Source organism: Periplaneta americana, chromosome 3, assembly GCF_040183065.1.
Source record: "Periplaneta americana isolate PAMFEO1 chromosome 3, P.americana_PAMFEO1_priV1, whole genome shotgun sequence".
Classification (NCBI taxonomy): domain Eukaryota; kingdom Metazoa; phylum Arthropoda; class Insecta; order Blattodea; family Blattidae; genus Periplaneta; species Periplaneta americana.
Genome location: NC_091119.1, coordinates 73,014,776 through 73,034,086, shown reverse-complemented (window position 1 = coordinate 73,034,086; position 19,311 = coordinate 73,014,776). Strand labels below are relative to the sequence as shown.

Sequence of the window (19,311 nt, the reverse complement as noted above, 5' to 3'; positions counted from 1 at the left end):
GTTAGCACACACAGTTCTGAATCAATAACTGAAAAATTATTCATCAATAAGATCATGTTTAGTTATAAAATAAGTGAATAAAGCACATAGGTTTATCTAATAATATTAGAAAAATATTATCCGGGCTAAAATTTCAAAACTTCATGGTCGATGAGGGTCGCCTTGCAGTTGTCCAATTGACCTGAAAATTTGCACAGAACGTTTTTTTGTTGATTGGAACAAGATAGAGGGGTGGGAGGAAAGTTGAAAAATAAGGGCGCGCACGCGCACGCGCACGCGCACGCGCACACGCACACGCACACGCACACGCACACGCACACGCACACGCACACGCACACGCACACGCACACACACACACACACACACACCCCCCCCTTAGTATGCAGGCTTTCACGGCAATATATGTATATATTTTATCCCTATGACAGAAGAGAGAGAGAGAATAATATGACGCCCTGCTCTCAGTTTGGCAGTCTCCAAAACCTTTATTCCTGCTTATATGCCAGACAAGTTTGGTGTATGCTGTGAGAATGTTGCTACAGGCTGCTATACAGCAAGGAATCGTGCAAAATGCATGCGCATAAGCTGGTATTCACATGTTTCCTTCCCATAGCGTTGATTTTCTTCATATGCTGGCATCCGATTGTTAACGATTTTAGGCCTGGTGGTGCGTTTTGTTGTGTTTTGTGTTCTGCTGTGCAGTTTCGACTGTTGAGTGTTTTTTGCTTTTTTTTTTTCTTTTTATGTGTAGTGCGAAATATTCAGTAAGTAAGACTAATAAAAGTTTACCAGATTCAAATAAAATACTAAATTTTCTGAAGACTATTCCTCTGTGTAATTTAATCCATGAGAAACGAAGTAATTTAAAACCAAAAGAACAATGCCGAATTTGTTAAAAGAAGCAGGTAAGAGGACTTTTCAGTTCTTGTGATATAGCAAGTTTCCTTGGCTGACTGAATGTGCTGAAAACAGGTATCCCAGATTTTAAACTCCAAAAAGCACACTTTAAAAATTTTTTTAAACTAAGATAATTAGGCCTACTCACACTTTAACTCTTCAGAGATCGCGTACGGTCGAAAAGACCGTGCGTGATAAACTTTTAACTCCTACTTCAAGATTACTTGAGTTCTGCCATTCATCCCTTTGGTACCTTCCATTCGTCTCACCCAAAATAAGTGGTGAGCTTTGCTATTGGCCTGTTTGATTTGTAACGGTTCCCATACAGACATGGTCACTTCAATCGTGTGCGACTCATTACGCAAACCAGTTTAGTTGTGACCTGGCATATAAATTTTGTATAGATTCTGAAATTTGTAGTTTTTTTGTATATACAGTACATACATTTATTTCAGTGTGCTATTTTATTTTCACTACCTGTTTTCTAATACAATTATGTATAAAGATGGATGGAGAAGAAGACATAATAAGAAAACTAATAGACAGCGTAAAAAAGGAATTGGCTCGGAAAGAAGAAACAAGAAAGGAAGCAGGGGCAGTTAGACGGAAGAAGACATTGTTTCTGGTCCATCTTATATAGGAAAAGGTGGAGTAAAAAACTGGAATATGTGCTGCCCACCACATAACAGACGAGTTGTTGAATATAATTTAGCAAGGTGTAAAACTGGTAGCAATGTATCCACTCCATTAGAGTGATGCAAATTACTTTTAACAATGTTGTCATTGATGAAATCATTAACTTCACTAAACAAAGAATTGAAAAAGTACGACAAATTACAGCCATCCTAGAGAAGTGCACAATACTACGAGAATTGAAATTGAAGAACAGATGTAATGTGTGTTGCCATGCAAAGAACATACCGTTACCTCAGAACAACAGTGGGATATCTTGCAAAAATCATATTTTAAATAATGAGGATAAAAATTGCTATTGAACATAGAGTGCAATGTGTAAACAAAGTTTCTTGTTCTTTTAGCTTCATATTAAATCATAAGTTTGTTTACACATTTCACTCGATGTTCAATAGCAATTTTTATCCTCATTATTTAAAATATGATTTTTGCAAGATATCGCACTGTTGTTCTGAGGTTACGCAGTCAGCATACACTGCTTGTGCTAATCCTGAAGAAAGTGCCAGTAGTGATGAAGATGTGTAACATGTGTAAGACTTGTAGGATGTACGTTCTTTTATACAGTAGACACAGCAGTATGTTTGGGTTCACCAAAGAAAAATCTCTACTTTCCTACTGTCTGAAAAAGAAGGTGGTATTGCTCTTGTCCCCACGGTACCATACTGATGACATTGATCCAGATTCTAAGAAGCCTTACATGTTGATGTTTTATAACTCAACAACAGGAGGAGTGGACATAGTGGACCAGTAGCCTACAAGGCTAGACACTTGGCAAGGATCAGTAACAGTTGGATTCTAACTCTGTTCTTCATGCTACTGAACATAGTAGAAATCAATAGTTTCATTATGCTGAAACACAATCTTGGTCAGTTTGACATGGTTCGAAGGAAATTCCTACAAACCCTCAGCAAAGAGTTATGCAGAAGGCATCTACTTGAAAGACAGCAACTTACGAATCTGCCACGTCAACTGAAGAGAAATATTAGGGAAATGACTGGAACTATACAAGAAAGAAAACCACCTCCATCCGAAGAAGAGGAAGAAGACGAAGAAGAAGAAGAAGAAGAAGAAGAAGAGGGTCCAGGAAGGTGTCACCTCTGCGATTGGAAGAGAAATCTTAAGTCAAAAACAGATGTAATGTATGTCGCTGTTATATATGTAAAGAACATACGCATTCAACATGTAGGCCTACTGCTTGTGCTAATCCTGAAGAAAGTGCCGGTAGTGATTAACATGTGTAAAATTTGTAAGATGTACGTTCTTTTCACAGTAGACATACGAGAATCATATGCACAATCTAGAGATTATGATGTTGGGTTTGACCATCTTATTTGTTGTTTTTTTTTTTTTTTAAGTTCACTGAATTATTTCATGCTAACAATTGTAATGAATAGATTAATACTGAAATAATATTTTCATACGTTTTGATCAACAAACATTAGAGAAAAATATCAACTTCGTGTCACAGCAGAGCATAATGCAGAATTCGACCATCTTATTTTTTTCTTTTTAAGTTAATTTAATTAGTTGTACTGAATAAATGAACACTGAAATAATGTTCTTGTAAGTTTTGACCAATAAATGTTAGTGAAAAATACCAATTTTCTTTCATTTTTAGGCTGTGTGCGATTCATTACATAACCTTTCTTGCGTGACCTCTCAAGGGTTAAAATGATATTTCCAGCCATACCACTGCTAGAAGACAAGGATGCTGCTTCTCCTGGGTCCTTCAAACTATATTTTGCAGATTCAGGTATTTGAGTCAAAATCTTATGATTTTTCGAAAGAAAGTCATAAAAATTCCCACACTTGATAGTCACTTAAGTGATGTTTTACTGTAACTACAGCTTAAAACGCCCAAAAACACAACTTTCACTTCGGTGGCATCTCACTATAACTAAACAAAGAACCCAATAACACATATTGACTTGCCTTCCTTCAATCATATATTGCTTAACAATTAAGATTTTATTTAAGAAGTGCAAGTGGCTGATGATGACAGTCACGTGATCACAAGGCAGACCCATTGTTGCAAATAAGTAGCAGTTCAAAAACAAAGTAGGAAATTTATTTAACACGTTGAATGCCACTTGACCCCTATAGACATCACACAGTCCTTGCGCCATATGCCAATGACGCGTATGCACATCATAGTTGTTTTCTTGCTTTCCCGCACATTATTCCTTCAGTATTTTGGTTATCCTGTATTGTTATGTAGTATTTCTTACTAGAAGGGTGCCACTACTTATTATCATTCTTGGTTATTACCTTCCGCTCATTTAAGTAGAGGAATCATGGATTATAAATTAGATGATAATTCTCAGATGCCTCCAGGTCCTTCAAATGCAAAAAATCGTACAAGGGCATCAGTTGAAACTTCCAAAGATGACGAAATTGCACGTCTATTGAATACTTCAATGCCTGATTCGGACAAAGACAGTGATTTCAATCCAAAGTGAAAGTGAAAATGAAAGTGAAAGTGAAAATGAAAGTGAAAGTGAAAGTGAGAGTGAGAGTGACAGTGAAACTGATTTTGATACATCTAATTATTCAAATACTACTCCAGTTGCCACTCCAGTTCAAAATGTGGATATTTCGAACTCTTTTTGGTCAGATGGGCCACCTAATTTGAAAAACATAAACTTTAGTGGTGTTCCTAGGCTAAAAGTCGAACTTGCTGATGATGACCCAGTGAATTTTTGGAATTTATTTGCGTGTGACGTGTTCTACGAGTTCTAGTAACAGAAACCAATAATTATGCAGAAGTTTTTCTTTCTGGGTGTACTGAGCAATTTAGAATGACTTCATGAGTGTATGTCACAGTAGAAGAGATGAAGGTTTTTCTAGATCTTTTGTTTCACATGGGTATGATCCAGATGCCACGTATCCAGGACTATTGGTAGAAAGATCCCTTGTTCAAAATGGACTGCTTTTCATCTAAGATGAGTAGGAATCGTTTCCTTCTAATATTACGGTGCCTCCATTTTACATCAAATTCAAAACCTGGTGAACCTAATCCTCATGGGCGACTAGTGAAGATAAAATCTATGCTGGATCTCTTCAACAATACAATTGATAATGTGTATTATCCAGGAAGGAATCTCTCACTAGATGAATCTATGGAGAGGTCGTCCAATTTTTAGACAGTACATAAAGAGAAAAAGACACAAATACGGAATAAAATTGTACATGCTCACAGAAGACAATGGTATGGTATTACGAATTTTAGTATACACAGGACATTCAGGACATATTGATAATTTGGGTGGCAATGGACATGCCTCGAATGTTGTACTAAAACCGATGGAAGGCAAGCTGAATGTGGGTCATGTTCTATACATGGACAATTTTTACAATGGTTATGACCTAGCTTTATAGCTTCTCCAAACTGACATGTACTGTACAGGAAAATTACGCTCCAATCGCAAGAACAACCCAAATGAAGTAACTAAATCTAAGTTACAGAAGGGAGAACGTAGATGTCAATGTGCTAATGGTGTAGCTGTAACGAAGTGGAAAGACAAGAGAGACGTCTTATTTATCTCGACTGAATTTGAAGACAGTATTGTTGAAACAGTGAATAAAAGAGGGCAAAAAGTGCAAAAGCCACATGCAATTGAAAAGTATAATAACCACATGTCAGGCGTCGATCGGCAAGATCAAATGCTTTCATATTACGCATGTGAAAGAAAAACAGTTTGGTGGTATAAAAAAAATTGGCATCCACCTCTTCCAAATAATGTTACTGAACACACATAATTTGCATTCTCGGTACACCACAAGGAGTAAGGTTTCGTTATATGACTTCAGACTTTCAGGAACACGATATTTTCTCTCGTATGCAACATTTAGCAGTCCAACAATCAAACTGGTATCACCAGCTGTGAAACACCTGCCTGCAAAACAATGCGCTAATGAGAAAGGCAAAATAATGAGGAAACGCTGCAAAGTGTGTTACAACATTGGCAGAAGAAAAGAATCAACATTCTACTGTCGTGATTGCTCTGGCCAACCTAGATTATGTGTCCATTCCTGCTTCGGAAACTACCACAAATGAAGTAAGGTAGGCTTAATTTGTTTTCCCTAACAATATTTCAATATACAGTCACGTAACAAACAAAAATATGTATGATGCGTAAACGCGTCAAATGGCACTGGTAATGGAATTGTTAACGCGGTGCCGGTGATGTGTAAATGCGTCATCAAGAGTTCAAACACTGTCTGTACTCGAAAATTGTATACGAAGCTAAAAATTATTCATAGACACTATTACATGATAAATAAACACAAAAAAATAATCGGTTCCTGGGGATAGATTTTGCAACAATACAGTCGGCAGCGAATGTGTTAAATATGTTTCTATAGGTATGTACTGTACATTAAATATATAAATGTCATATTCAAAATTAATGGAATAAAGTGCAGCTTGTTTGCTGATGATCTGGTTATACGGACCTCAACCAAGAACAATGTTCACCAACATCAACTTACTGAAAAAATCAATGAAGTCCTAAAAACACTGGAGGTATGGGCAGAAGAACATGACATGATAGTTAATACACAAAAGACAAGTTACCAGTTCTTCACCATGCAACATAAGAACCATTATTTTAAACTGGAAATGAACAACAAAGTGCTCCAGAAAAATGAGAGTACCGGTACCAAATATCTAGGTGTAACTTTAGACAACAAAATGAAGGGAGGCAAACATACCGAAGAAACAGAGAAGCGGTTTAGTAACAGATTACAGATACTAAAACGGCTATCAGGAGTAAAATGGGGTAGCTCTCAAGATACATTAAACAAAACTTACCAAATATATATAAAACCACTGCTTAAACACGGAAGTGAAGCAATCATAACAACAAATCCAAACAACCAAAAGAAATTAGAGACAATACAGATTAGAGCATTGAGATTAATCACAGGAGGAGTCAGAAGTACTCCAGCGACAGCACTTCAGTTATACACAGGTAACATCCCAATAGAAGAAGAAATTAAAATACAAGCAGCCAATACATAAGTTAGAACAAAATCCCTAAAAGACCAACCTTGGGTAAACTCAAAGCTAACAGCTGAGCTCACAACCCAGAAAGATCCAATAACCATAATAACCAACCATTTAGAAACCTTAGGAATCCCAATTGAGATTAAGCAGTTACCTTTGCAAGAAAATCCACTAGATTATGTTCATTATGATACTCATATAGATCTTCTAGAATCAGCTAACAAAAAGACGGATTCACCTGAAATTTTAAAACAACTGGCAATGGAAACTCTCAATGAGAAATACCCCTCAGACAAATGGCTGAGGGTCTACACTGTCGGCTCACTTATAACTGACGGAGAAGGAGTTGAAGCAGGAGTCTTCTGTGAACACTTTAGCCATTATATCGCAATAGGGAAAAACAGGACAGTTTTTGAAGGAGAGACCCAAGCAATCCTATTTGTACTTACACAACTACTACACAGAATTTATTTGAAAAGGCAGTTATTCTAGTGGATTCGAAACCAGTAATACAAGCAATCTCTTCCAGGTAAAAACCAAAAACAAGTACGCTACAAAAATATAGAAACTCTTAGCCCACATTTGTAAACTCAAACATATAGCAATACAGTGGATTCCAGCTCATGTAGGAATCCAGGGAAATGAAACTGCTGATACATAGCAAAAAGAAATACAACTCTTTCCAAAACCAACAAAATTCTCGATGCCCAGGAAAAAAAGTCACTTCTTAGGAGAAAGGCTCTGCAAATTTACAAAACTGCAACCCAGAATGACACCAAAGCTAAACAGTGGGCTAAAATACAAGAAGAATGGACAGTCAATAAACAAAAACCACAGAAAGAAGCAGTAGCAACATTTAGACTGAAGACAGGTCATGATTGTCTAGCAGCACATCTCTGCAAAATAAAGATCTTCCTTCTGAGGAGTGTACTCTCTGTCGACAGCCACGGACAACAATGAATGGCGACCACCTTCTTACCTGCATGAAATTTGATGCTAAACAGCAGACAACCAACTTTGCCAAATTGTACTAGACAGCAAGATTCCAAATGAACTAGATGATTTCAGTTGGAAAGCCATGGGAAGAAAAAGAATAAAATATTGAAATATTTTATACGAACACCTATTTCCATTGTTGTAGTACGTTTTTACATATTTTATTAAGTTCCCTGCCTATTTCCTGTTCAAGGACTCGCACTGTTAAATAAATGCGACATAATGCAACAATAATAAAAAAAGACTACAAAAATGACCTAAGTTTCAAGTCATCTAATGGAATCATAAAGTAAAACAAGATATAGAAAAGCAACATCAAAAGCAGTAAAAATATATAGGTCCCACGAGACATCTAGGTGGGACATGGGAGAAAGGTTTCAAAATTGGTACTGTCCCGTCAAAATTGGGATGTTTGGGATCCCTAGCTGAAAAGAACAAAATGTTTCGATACTTATGCATTACGTTTGGAGCGAATGACTTAAAATGGTGTAACGAAAGCATATCTACTTGAGCAATTTTATTAAAAAAGCAGTGTACACTAGTTACATTTATTATGTAATGAGTAGTGCAACCCAAAAGCATAACAGCATTTCAGACATATGGTTGCTACCCCAAACCTGATTTTGGTTATCAAACTGTCTCAACGAAACAAATGTTAGAAGCACAATAAAGCATATTTTTTTTAAATAAAGCATAAAAGCATAATATTTAAAATAGAGCATAATTCTTGGAAAATGAACTGCTTGCTTCAATGCACTATTTATAATAATTGTGACCAACAATTAATATTAAAAATACTCACATTAACAATGAGAAGCTAGTTTTTCAATGGAAATTCCAAACTTAAGAAACTACAGTTATATTTGTAGTTCTGTGAGGAACAAGACAACAATTGAAGCGTGCATTTCCAGAGCGTTGTAAGTGCCAATTTGTGAAGTTTACAGTAGGAACAAAAATAGTTTTATACAGTACATACAACGTTGTGACTTGCACAACCTGAAAGTGCACTACTTTATTACTTGGAGCAGCACTTTCTTCATAACCTTTCGTAATATTGTCAAACAGGGCACCTACAACTGATATATGTGAAAAAATAGATTCTCCCAGTTTCAGCACTTACAACGTTATGGAAATGCACACTTCAATTAAAGTAACATTACAGAGTACAAGTTTACGGTTTTATGCCCAGTTCACACTCTGAATCTGAAGGTTTCACATCTATTTGATATCAACATGCCAAAAACATCTGTAACTGCAATACAAAGGGTTCGTGAGTTTCCTACAGTCAATTTTGTGGCTGAAATGGGGAAACTTTTGTGTACCTTATGTTCAGAGTATATTAATTTCGAGAAAAAAAAAATCATTGTGCAAAAACATGTGGAAAATTTTAAGCATAGATCTCGGAAACAGAGTGATGGACAAGGTTCAACTTCAGGTGGTCCTAGCAGCATATGTGCCAATACGATACCTCAAGTATGGCAGCGTATGGGAAAATCCAAGGATACTATGAAAGATCTTGCGGAAGCATTCATTTCTGCTGGTATTCCATTGCATGTCTTTCGTAACAAAAGATTTCGTCAGTGAATAGCAACAGTTACATGTATGCAGCCAGCTCCCAGTGAAACCACTCTAAGAAGGTATCTTGCAAAGTGTGCTGAAGTAGACTTTCAGGAAACTAAGTCAAAATGTGAGGGAAATTCTGTCTATCTAGTGGTTGATGAAACAACAGATATAAAGAAGCATAAGGTGGTGACTGTTCTTGTTGCTCCACTGGGTGTTGTGAATGAAAAACCGTCTTGTGAAAACCAAAACTGTTGAACACTGCAATGCCAATGTTATAGTAAATTTAATAGTTGATACACTAGATCTTATTGGTGTTCACAGAAACAATTTTATTGTTTTAATATCAGACAGTGCACCATATAAGCTTTCTGCTGGCAGCTGACTGGCTGGAATTGCACCTCAGCTTTTGCATTCTACATGTTGAGCTCACGTATTGCATCTTTGTGCTGAAGAGATTAGATTTTCACTAAAAACTGCTGATGAATTCATTGCAGCTGTTAAGTCTGCTTTAGCGAAAACTCCAGCCAGAAGGGAGAGATTGCTGGACTGCCTAAAAAGAACCAGGAACATTTGTTCTACCTCCAGTTCCTGTAATAACTCGCTGGGGGACATGGCTGAAGGCAGGAAAATATCATTGCATCAATTTCAATGCAATCAAATACTGCATGTTCATTTCACTGTATGCCGTCATGTGGCTAGCCGATGAGCCTAGAGAATTCAATCTTCTACACTTCCACAGAGGCATATTACCTATGTGCCAGAGAAGTTGCCTAGCAAGTACGGCGTTCATTCTGAAGAGTACTTACCGATACGTACGGTAACGTCGGTAGTGGCAGGAATGTGAACTGTTTGGAAACACATACTGAGGTGAGTTTTTCTTACTGTCGGGATATGGGGAGAGGGTTAAGATGATTACATATTTGTTGACATTAATTTCGACGGTCAAAATGGACGTGGAGCATTTCATTTGTGTTGTGGAATGTTGCCATATGCAAACGATGATAACAAATACCCTGCGTACGACTTGGCCTCGCAAAACAGTTCGAAAGAGGTTATGGTAGCACACAGACCGTACAGACCGCCATCTGTTGTTACGACGTTCAAGTTATACCGTACACGTTCTCAATTTCAGATTGAATGCCTTGAATAATAGGCAACTTCTCTGACATAAAAGCTGAAACTCGCTTCAAATCGCTGACTCATCAACAGTGACGTCATGACATACTTTGAAATGAACACCCAGTATTCGATTGATTTGAAAGATGGTGAAGGCAGTGCTGCTGTAACAAACTTAAAGCGACTGGTTGAAAATAACTCAAGAGCTATATCCAAAATTTCTGATTGACTCCGTAATCAAATACAGGTTTTGGAATCAGATAATCAAGATGCAACAAAGGTCTGGCTTCTTCTATCATCAGTTCTTCAAATGACTCAAAGTTCAGGTGCAACATGTAAAACACTGGCAGGATATATGAATGAAAGTCTTCCTGCTCTAAATTTCTGGAAGGAAGTTCAGAATTTAGATACAACACTAGCTGTTCCTGAGAAGATTTCTTCGGTTTTTACTTCAGGTGAACTGAAACGTTTCTCAGCCATTGATGTTCCAGTGGAAGAAATATCAACATATGCACCAATGGTAGATGGAGAAAATTTGTCTTCAACTTCTACCTTATTCTTCTGGCAGAAATATTTCACCAAGATGCCTATCCTAAGTAAGCTGACAATGAAGGAAATTATGGTTCCTCCATCATCTGCTTCAGTTGAGAGAAGCTTTTCTATTCTCAATTGGATTTTGAACTCTAAACAGTCATGTCTGACACAAAAAAATCTACAGTCTCACTTACAACTTGCAATTAATCAAAATCAACTTCAAGAGGGTGTTGTTCATCTGGAGAGTGCAAGTGACAGTGACAAGGATAACTAGATTTTCATTCATTTCATGACTACATTGCTTACAGTGTATTCTTTTATAAACTTAATACCTATCCTGCAAACTAACATTAGTGACAAAAAAAATTCAGTTTGATGATATACATAAACAGTATTTGACTTTAGTTTATTGGTATAAAAGATATTATTGCATATTATTTATGTTAATAGAAATTTAAAATAAAGCATAATAAAACATAATTTGAAAAAAAGATAAAACATAATTATCAAAAAAATAAAGCATAATGTGGATTGCTTTAGTAATGAGTTATTTCGGTTCCTAGGTAAGACAGGAATAGATCATGTATTATCTGAAGTCACTTGACTTGCAATAAAACATAAGTTGTCTTTTCCAACAGACAAATTTTAAAGCGACTCATTAAATCGGTAATATTTTTAAAAATAAGCAGGAATTGGTCTTCCATTGATATCGAGAAGATGAAAGTGTTTGCAATAAAGGAAATTATTTAGCACTGTTAGATCTCCTTGCTCAGAATGAGTTATTGATTAGAGAGCACTTACAGTCATCTTCACTGTTCAAAGGAACAATGGCAGTTATACAGAATTACTTGACTGAGGTTGTAGTAGTAGTATTTATTTATTTAACCTGGTAGAGATAAGGCCGTCAGGCCTCCCCTGCCCCTCTACCAATGGATTACAACTATAATATGAAAAATAAAATTACAATTAATATTAAATTTACAATTACAATAAAAATTAAAGTATGACAAGATTACCTGATTAATGAAAGCTAGACAATTTATTATAAAAGTTAAGAACAAAGAATATTTTTGTATTTGCTGAATTAAAAATTAAACCTAGAATAACAAAATTCTATAGTGATGAAATTAGCAGATATTGAAATATTTTGTGATAGATTAAGAGAACTATTTACAAGAAACCATGTCTGAACGAGTCTCAATTACTGACTAAGTGCCTAGTAAGTTTGCGCTTGAATTCAATTTTACTTCGACAGTCCCTGATGCTAGCAGGTAGCGAATTCCAGAGTCTTGGCAGGGCTATTGTGAAAGAGGATGAGTATGAGGAGGTGCAATGGGATGGTACTGTTAGTATTGTTTCATGGCGAGAGCGTGTGTTCAGATTGTGGTGGGAAGAAAGGTAAGTGAAGCGAGACGACAGGTACGAAGGAATAGAAGAGTTCAAGATTTCGAAAAGAAGAAGAAGTGAATGTAAATTTCTTTTCTTATCTAGTTTAAGCCAACCTACTGTTTACAGGAATGGGGTAATATGATCATATTTACGAACATTGCTTACAAAACGTGCACACAAATTATGAGCACGTTGAAGTTTCGTTTTGTTGTCGCTGGAAAGGTCAGTCAGTAAAATGTCAGCATAGTCAAAATAGGGAAATACAAGCGTCTGCACAAGAGACTTTTTTAAGCAAGAGGGAAGATGAAAATTTGTCCTTTTTAGCACATGGATAATAGAATATACTTTTCTGCAGGTTTCTATGATTTGCTGTCCCAGTTGAGATTACTATCCATGTGAATGCCAAGATTTTTTACCGAAGAACTGAAAGGGATATGCACTGTGCTTACTTTAACAGGGGAAATGTCGAGGTGGTTTACAGCGTCAGTTTGCCATTTGTGTCCTAATATAATAGGTTGTGTCCTTCCAGGATTGATATTAAGATGGAATTTCTTTGTCCATATCACAATCGAGTCAATGTCTTCGTTCAGTTTGTCTATAGCGTCATTTACTCGGTCTAAGCAGGAAGAGATGTAGAATTGAAGGTCATCAGCATACAAATGATAGTTACAATGCCTTATAAGAGATGTAATATCATTGACATATATTGTGAACAACAATGATTCGAGTACCAACTCCTGTGGTATACCTGATGTTATGTTAAGCTAGGAGCAGCTTCGATTCCCGGATACAACACATTGTTGTCTTTCCCATAAGTAGGATTCGAACCAACTTACAGCAGTCTCTGACAAATACAGATTTCTCAATTTATGGGTGAGCAGGTCAAAATTTACAGAGTTGAAAGCTTTGCTAAGGTCAAGAAGTGTTAATATTGTTACTTTATTAGAGTCAATTGCTTCACGAATGTCTTCGGTCACTTTAAGTAGAGCAGTGCTTGTGTTGTGTCCAGCTCTGAAATCTGACTGATACTTGTCGAATAGTTTGTGTTCGTTCATGTAGTTAGTAATTTGTCTGTATACGATTCTTTCCAATGCTTTTGATATGGCTGGCAGGATGCTTATTGGTCTATAGTCGTTCAGGTCAGTGGGAACTTTGACTTTTGGAAGAGGAAGAACAAAAGCTTGCTTCCATATTTTAGGGAAAGTAGAAGTGATTAAGGAACTATTTAATATGTGTGCAATTGTAGGTATTACTATGTCTTGTATTTTCTGTATGAGTAATATGCTAATGTTGTCCGGCCCTTGAGCTTTCGTCTTGATGTGTCGGATGGCTTTCATTACATCAATAGGAGTGACATCAGTAAAATAGAATTTGTCTCGAGTTGGTGGAGCTGATTCGGGCAAAACTGTATCTTGTTTTGTTGTGTCATTTAAGGTGGGGTCCCTTACAAAGTGTTCGTTCAAGCGGTCAAGTGGGATGGGAATGTCTGCTTGTTCACTAGCTCTTCCAAGTCCAATAATCTTCAGATTTTTCCATAACTCGGAAGGGATTGTGTTGGGCTCTATAAGTTTGTAAGAGTAGTTGAGTTTAGCGTTTCTTATTAGTCAAGTCGTTCTATTTCTGAGGTGTTTATAGAAATTAAAATATTCGTCGTTTTTGTTGTGGATGTATTTTCTATAGGCTAAATTGCGTTTAGACATCAGGCTACGTATTTCAGTTGCCATCGAAGGGGCTGGGGTCTTTCTGATATGTTTGGTCTTTAATGGTGTGAGTGGCATTCTTAATGAAAAAAACAAGCATGAAATGAACGAATCTCCTTTTATTTACAGTCAATCTGACGAAACATTGGTTGTGTGTTGTAAGAAATAAATGAGCACCATAATAAGATATTGTGTAAATTACAGAAATGAATAGAGATTTTCTAGTTTCCATGATGTTTTCAAGAACAAAACAGCTTAAAGACTGTTAGAAGTCATACATGAAGTTCTTTGTGATTGGGGTATGGACAAACGGAAAGTGTTATGTCAAACATGTGATGGTGCCTCTAAAATGATAGGTGAAAAGGGGAAGTTCAAGTTGGTGAGATTGCTATGCACACCAATTAAACCTTGTACTTTTGCAGGGTTCAAAATCTATTAAACATCCATTTATTTGTTAGAGCCTTGACTGTTTTTCACAGCTTTTCCAGCAAGTCTTTAAAAAGAACATTTTTGCTGACTAAAAAAGATTTCAAGTTTCCATAAACTACTAGTACGAAATAGAATTTCCATCAAAGAGTGATTATGATAATTATTATAATGTATTTCTCAAAATTATACATCATTTTTCTGAAATAATTGTTGATGAGGATTCACTGTGGGATAGTGACTCGATAAACAACCTGTCACAAGGAAATATATGTTGCCATCAGAGGAACAGAGAGAACTTGAGAAAAGAGAGTGTCGAAGAAAGAATGAAATTGAATGACGACTTGATGTACAGCACTATAATAAAGGATAACCTAAGATGGCTGGTATTTGAAGTGGTAGATGCGTACTCATACTGTACGAATGAAAACGAGATTTGAAGACATTTCTTATTTAGACTTTGTGGAATTAGTAAGTGAAAACAAATTTAAGGACTACAGAAAAGCATTAGCCCAGGATAAAGTGAATAATTTAGTAAAGCTCTATTAGTTTCTTTAACTATAATCAGCTACAAAATGAATTACATAATGTATATGCAGATGAGTCTGAGCATTTAAGTCCCCAGGAACTGTTAAAATATTTTATAGCAAAATAATGGTTTAATCTTTATCTGTGAGGAAGTAACGAAATTACTCTGCTTAATTCCGACAATACCTACAACTACAGCCAGCAGTAAATGAAGCATGGGTACGCTAAAGAGAATCAAAACTTACCTCAGAAACTCCATGCACAATGATTGCCTATCATGTTTAAATGCTTTGAAAATTGAAAAGATATTTTTGGATGAACTTGCATCTGGTGCCACGTTTGTTGGGAAGGTTGTAGATGTTTTTTTTTTTTTCAGAGAAGAAGAAAAGCAATTGGAATTGATATACAAAGTTATTTACAGTATGTGCATTATTATGCTTATTATTTTAAAATTGTTACTTTATATATTTACTTTGTGTTTAAAAAAAAACATGTTCAGCAGCAGCAGCAATAGTAGTAACAATAATAATAATAATAATAATAATAATAATAATAATAATTTGCTTCCTCAGTGATAAATTTGGCTTAGAAGCACTTACTTTTTACATAAATATCTCATGCCTCACCACTGCTTTGTACATACGTAAAAATTGGGTACACTTGGTCAAAATGAAAGTGGCCGGCGTCTGAGAGACTAAGTTTGAATCGGGTATTTCTGTGAGCACTCGGGACACCCAGGCTTTGTTCAAAAGATTGTGTATTTCTTCTAGTAGTTATAATGGGGAACACAACTATTAATCATTAAAATCTTCCGAGAAAATAATTCATATACGAGATTTAAAACAGACAGATCGTTCAGAGTGTTTAAACAGTGAATATTGTAACACAAACACTATATATTGTATAACAGGTTCTCAAGTGGAGTACGACCATTGCTCGTTACAATGCCATTATGACTGCAGAAAAGTAGTTTGTAGAGTGATAGCTAAGAGCAGTGCTGCTCATCGGAGTGACTACTACAGTGGAGGAATTGGAAATTACGAATAAAGCTCTCCACCGGTGATCTCCGGTACTATCGTAGGTGGAACAGGGGACTACAGAGGGACGCGGTGGTTCGGAGCGAAGCAACAGTTAGCTCAAGGACGACCGGCGCGTACGGACCGACAATAGTTTTGAGTGGAATAAAATGGCACCAAATCGGATATCCGTCACATGGGAATTCTTTAATTTAGTTGAAGGTAATAATAAAGTCGTACTCTGTAAACTTTGTGGGCGAATTTACTCTAAGGGTGGTGGAACTTCGAATTTGTTATGCCATTTGAAGCGATCGCACAATCGTGAACTTGATGAAAACAATTACGCAGAACATTTAATACCATTTCTTTTTAAATTGTTTTAGTGCTATTGTTCCCAAAGGCCCACAGTATAGGAAAAAGTCTTGAAATTTCTCTAAAACGTAACTTTCGAGGCAGTAAAAAACATATGAAATATTTAAAAGACGACTTGAGTTATATTTTACTGTTTGGATTAAAATATTGAGTTTCTGAATGAAACTAAAGAAACAAGTGGTAATAATATAATTACAATTATCCTTAAGTTGATATCCGCTTATATTTTTATTACAGAGAAAGAATGGCGCATTTTAGAAGAGGTAGTTCAAATACCGACACCCTTTAACACAATAATCACAATCCTTTCCGGTAAAGAATCTGAATATATTATGTTGGACAGTAAATTTTAACTCACTGATAGTCCATGTTTCTTTACTTCCATTCTGAAGCTCCCTTAATATATTTTACGTTAAACTAAACCGATTAGAATAATAATTGACAAACACTGTGATTAAACGAGAGTTTCTAGGAGAACTACAGTATAAATGTTTACATTAACTACTGAATAGCTTTACTTCTGCGTTAATTTTGCAGTTAGATTGAATGTTATTAATTTGATCAATGACATAAAACTAATACGCCTTTCCACATATACTATGAATTTCAAAACTAGAAAAAAATCTGTCAGCTAACGTAGAACTTCAAAAAAACAAGAAAAAAAAAAGCCGAACAAAGAGAGAGAGATTAACATAAAAGAAAGAATAAACAACAACAAATTACAACTTAGCTATTTTAAAAGATATGCGGACGTCAGCGGACTCGAATCACTACATGATCTGATTAAAGGAATGCTCAGCGGAAAGTGTATGTCTGCGCCACAGCACATATACTGTACAGCCTGCGCGGCATCAATCGGAGGTAACCGGAGGTAACCGGAGGTCTCCGATTGAAAGCGTGCAAACAACCGCTCCAGAGAAAACCTAATCATGAGCAGCACTAGCTAAGAGTAGCTAAGAGTTCGTGATGTTGCAGGTTCAAATCCTCATAGAGTTACTAAACTTTTTTTTTTGTTGGCTTTTAAATGCATAAGTGAAAATATAACAGATTTTCGTAATTTTTTTATCCTTTGAATACTTTTCGCTTTATTATTTTTTTCGTATTAATAGAAACTTTTGATGCTAGATGGAAGTAACACTAAAGACGACAATTTGGGGCTTCCATATTAAAATGCTATGTTAATTATTTTATTAGTCCCTATTGCTTTGCACTCTATTGCCTAAGTAACCTTCAGTAAATATGTTGACAGTTAAATAATTGGCAATAATTAATTTGCAAGTTCTGCTACAGGGATTATACTAATCTAAATCCATGTTCATCAGGGCCTAAACGTAGTTAATTGTAAACAAAAATAAAACCATAATTCTGATGACAAAATATATTCTGATTTCCTGGAATTATAACCACAAATTTTCACCAACTTTGTAATTGTCTGTAACTAACATGAATTACATCTAAGTAATTGATTAACTAGTGGACTTACTCGTGTTAATTATGTAAGTCTGTGCAGCTTACAGCTGTTTCGGTGCATCATCACACCATCTTCAGAGCCTATTCGAACTTCTCTGCCTGTTATGTGGGTGCGTTTGATTGTTGAAAGGTGTTGAATAGTGAAATGTGTACTGAAATTGATCTATGTGTTGAGAATTTGATCAGGGTGTGTTAAAAGTAATGTACACAAGATTCAAAATGAATTACATCTATCTTAGTAGTGTATCCAGCTATTTGCTGACAACATGTATTCCACTATGTTTCACTATGAATTTCCTCTTCTTACAAATGATGGGTAAAAAGCACGATGCTGGTTGTATATTTCAGCAGCCAAACATGAATTAACATAATTTGCAATTAAAAGAAATTTTAGTAAAGATAATATTATTAATAATAATTCAAAGGGACAAGAAAATCTCACAATCTTACAATGGAATGCAAGATCGCTAAACATAAGTTAACATAAGCAAAATTATTTGATTATATTACACTAAAAGTAGATGTAAAAATAAAAGAAAGGACAAAACAAAAAATTCACTACGGAGATTTGAAGCATGCTGTGGAGGTAGCCCAAATCAGCGCCTTGTATTATGGAGTTAACTAAAGAGGCGCATGGAGGTTTACGGTAGTGAACTGCGCACTCACCCAAAGGGACTTAGAAAAGTTTTGCTGCTCAAGAGACCGGCCGCTTTCATTTTGACCAAGTGTACATGAACATACGATGTTCTAAAGAAAAACTAAATTCAGCCATACAGCATATTACATACCTTTTAAAGAAATCCTGCTCTCTGAATATACACATGCTTTATTACAATAGTCAAATGACTCAGACTGACTGAGAACATGTCACACGTGTGATGTAGTGCGGCCTTCATATATATATATATATATATATATATATATATATATATACACGAGGCCTGTCTAAAAAGTATCTGACCTTTAGCCAGAAAAAAATATTTCAAATACCTGACGGGGTTGGGACCCTAATCCCCTTCAAAGTAGGCCCCTTGTGCTTGCACACACTTAGCCCACCGATCCTTCCACTGCCGGAAACACATCTGGAAGTCTTCTTTTGGAATGGTGTTCAGCTCCGTCGTCGCGTTCTACATTATCTCTTCCCTACTCTCAAAATGGGATCTTTCAGTGGTGTCTTCAATTTTGGAAACAACCAAAAGTCGCAAGGAGCCAGGTCTGGAGAGTAGGGAGGTTGGCGAACGGTTGTAATTCCATGTTTGGCCAAGAAAGTGTGGATCAATTGGGATGAATGTGCGGGGGCGTTGTCGTGATGCAAGTGCCAGTTGTTCGCCGTCCACATGTCTGGTCTTTTGCGCCGAACTGCATCACGGAGTCGCCGGAGAACATCGTGATAGTACTCCTTTGTCACCGTTTGTCCTTCCGGTGTGTATTCGTGATGCACAATTCCATGGACATCAAAGAAAACAGTCAGCATCACCTTGATTTTGCTTCGCACCTGCCGCGCTTTCTTCGGCCTTGGAGACTCGGGATGCTTCCATTGCGACGACTGTCTTTTTGTTTCTGGGTCGTACCCGTACACCCATGACTCATCTCCAGTTATCAC

At 36.3% G+C, this 19,311-nt stretch overlaps 1 protein-coding gene across 5 annotated transcripts in view; it reads right to left on the bottom strand.

The window, feature by feature from the left end:
* The window catches only part of C3G (C3G guanyl-nucleotide exchange factor), a 403,493-nt gene that overhangs the window by 144,250 nt on the left and 239,932 nt on the right, over positions 1 to 19,311 (bottom strand). The window lies entirely within an intron of this gene.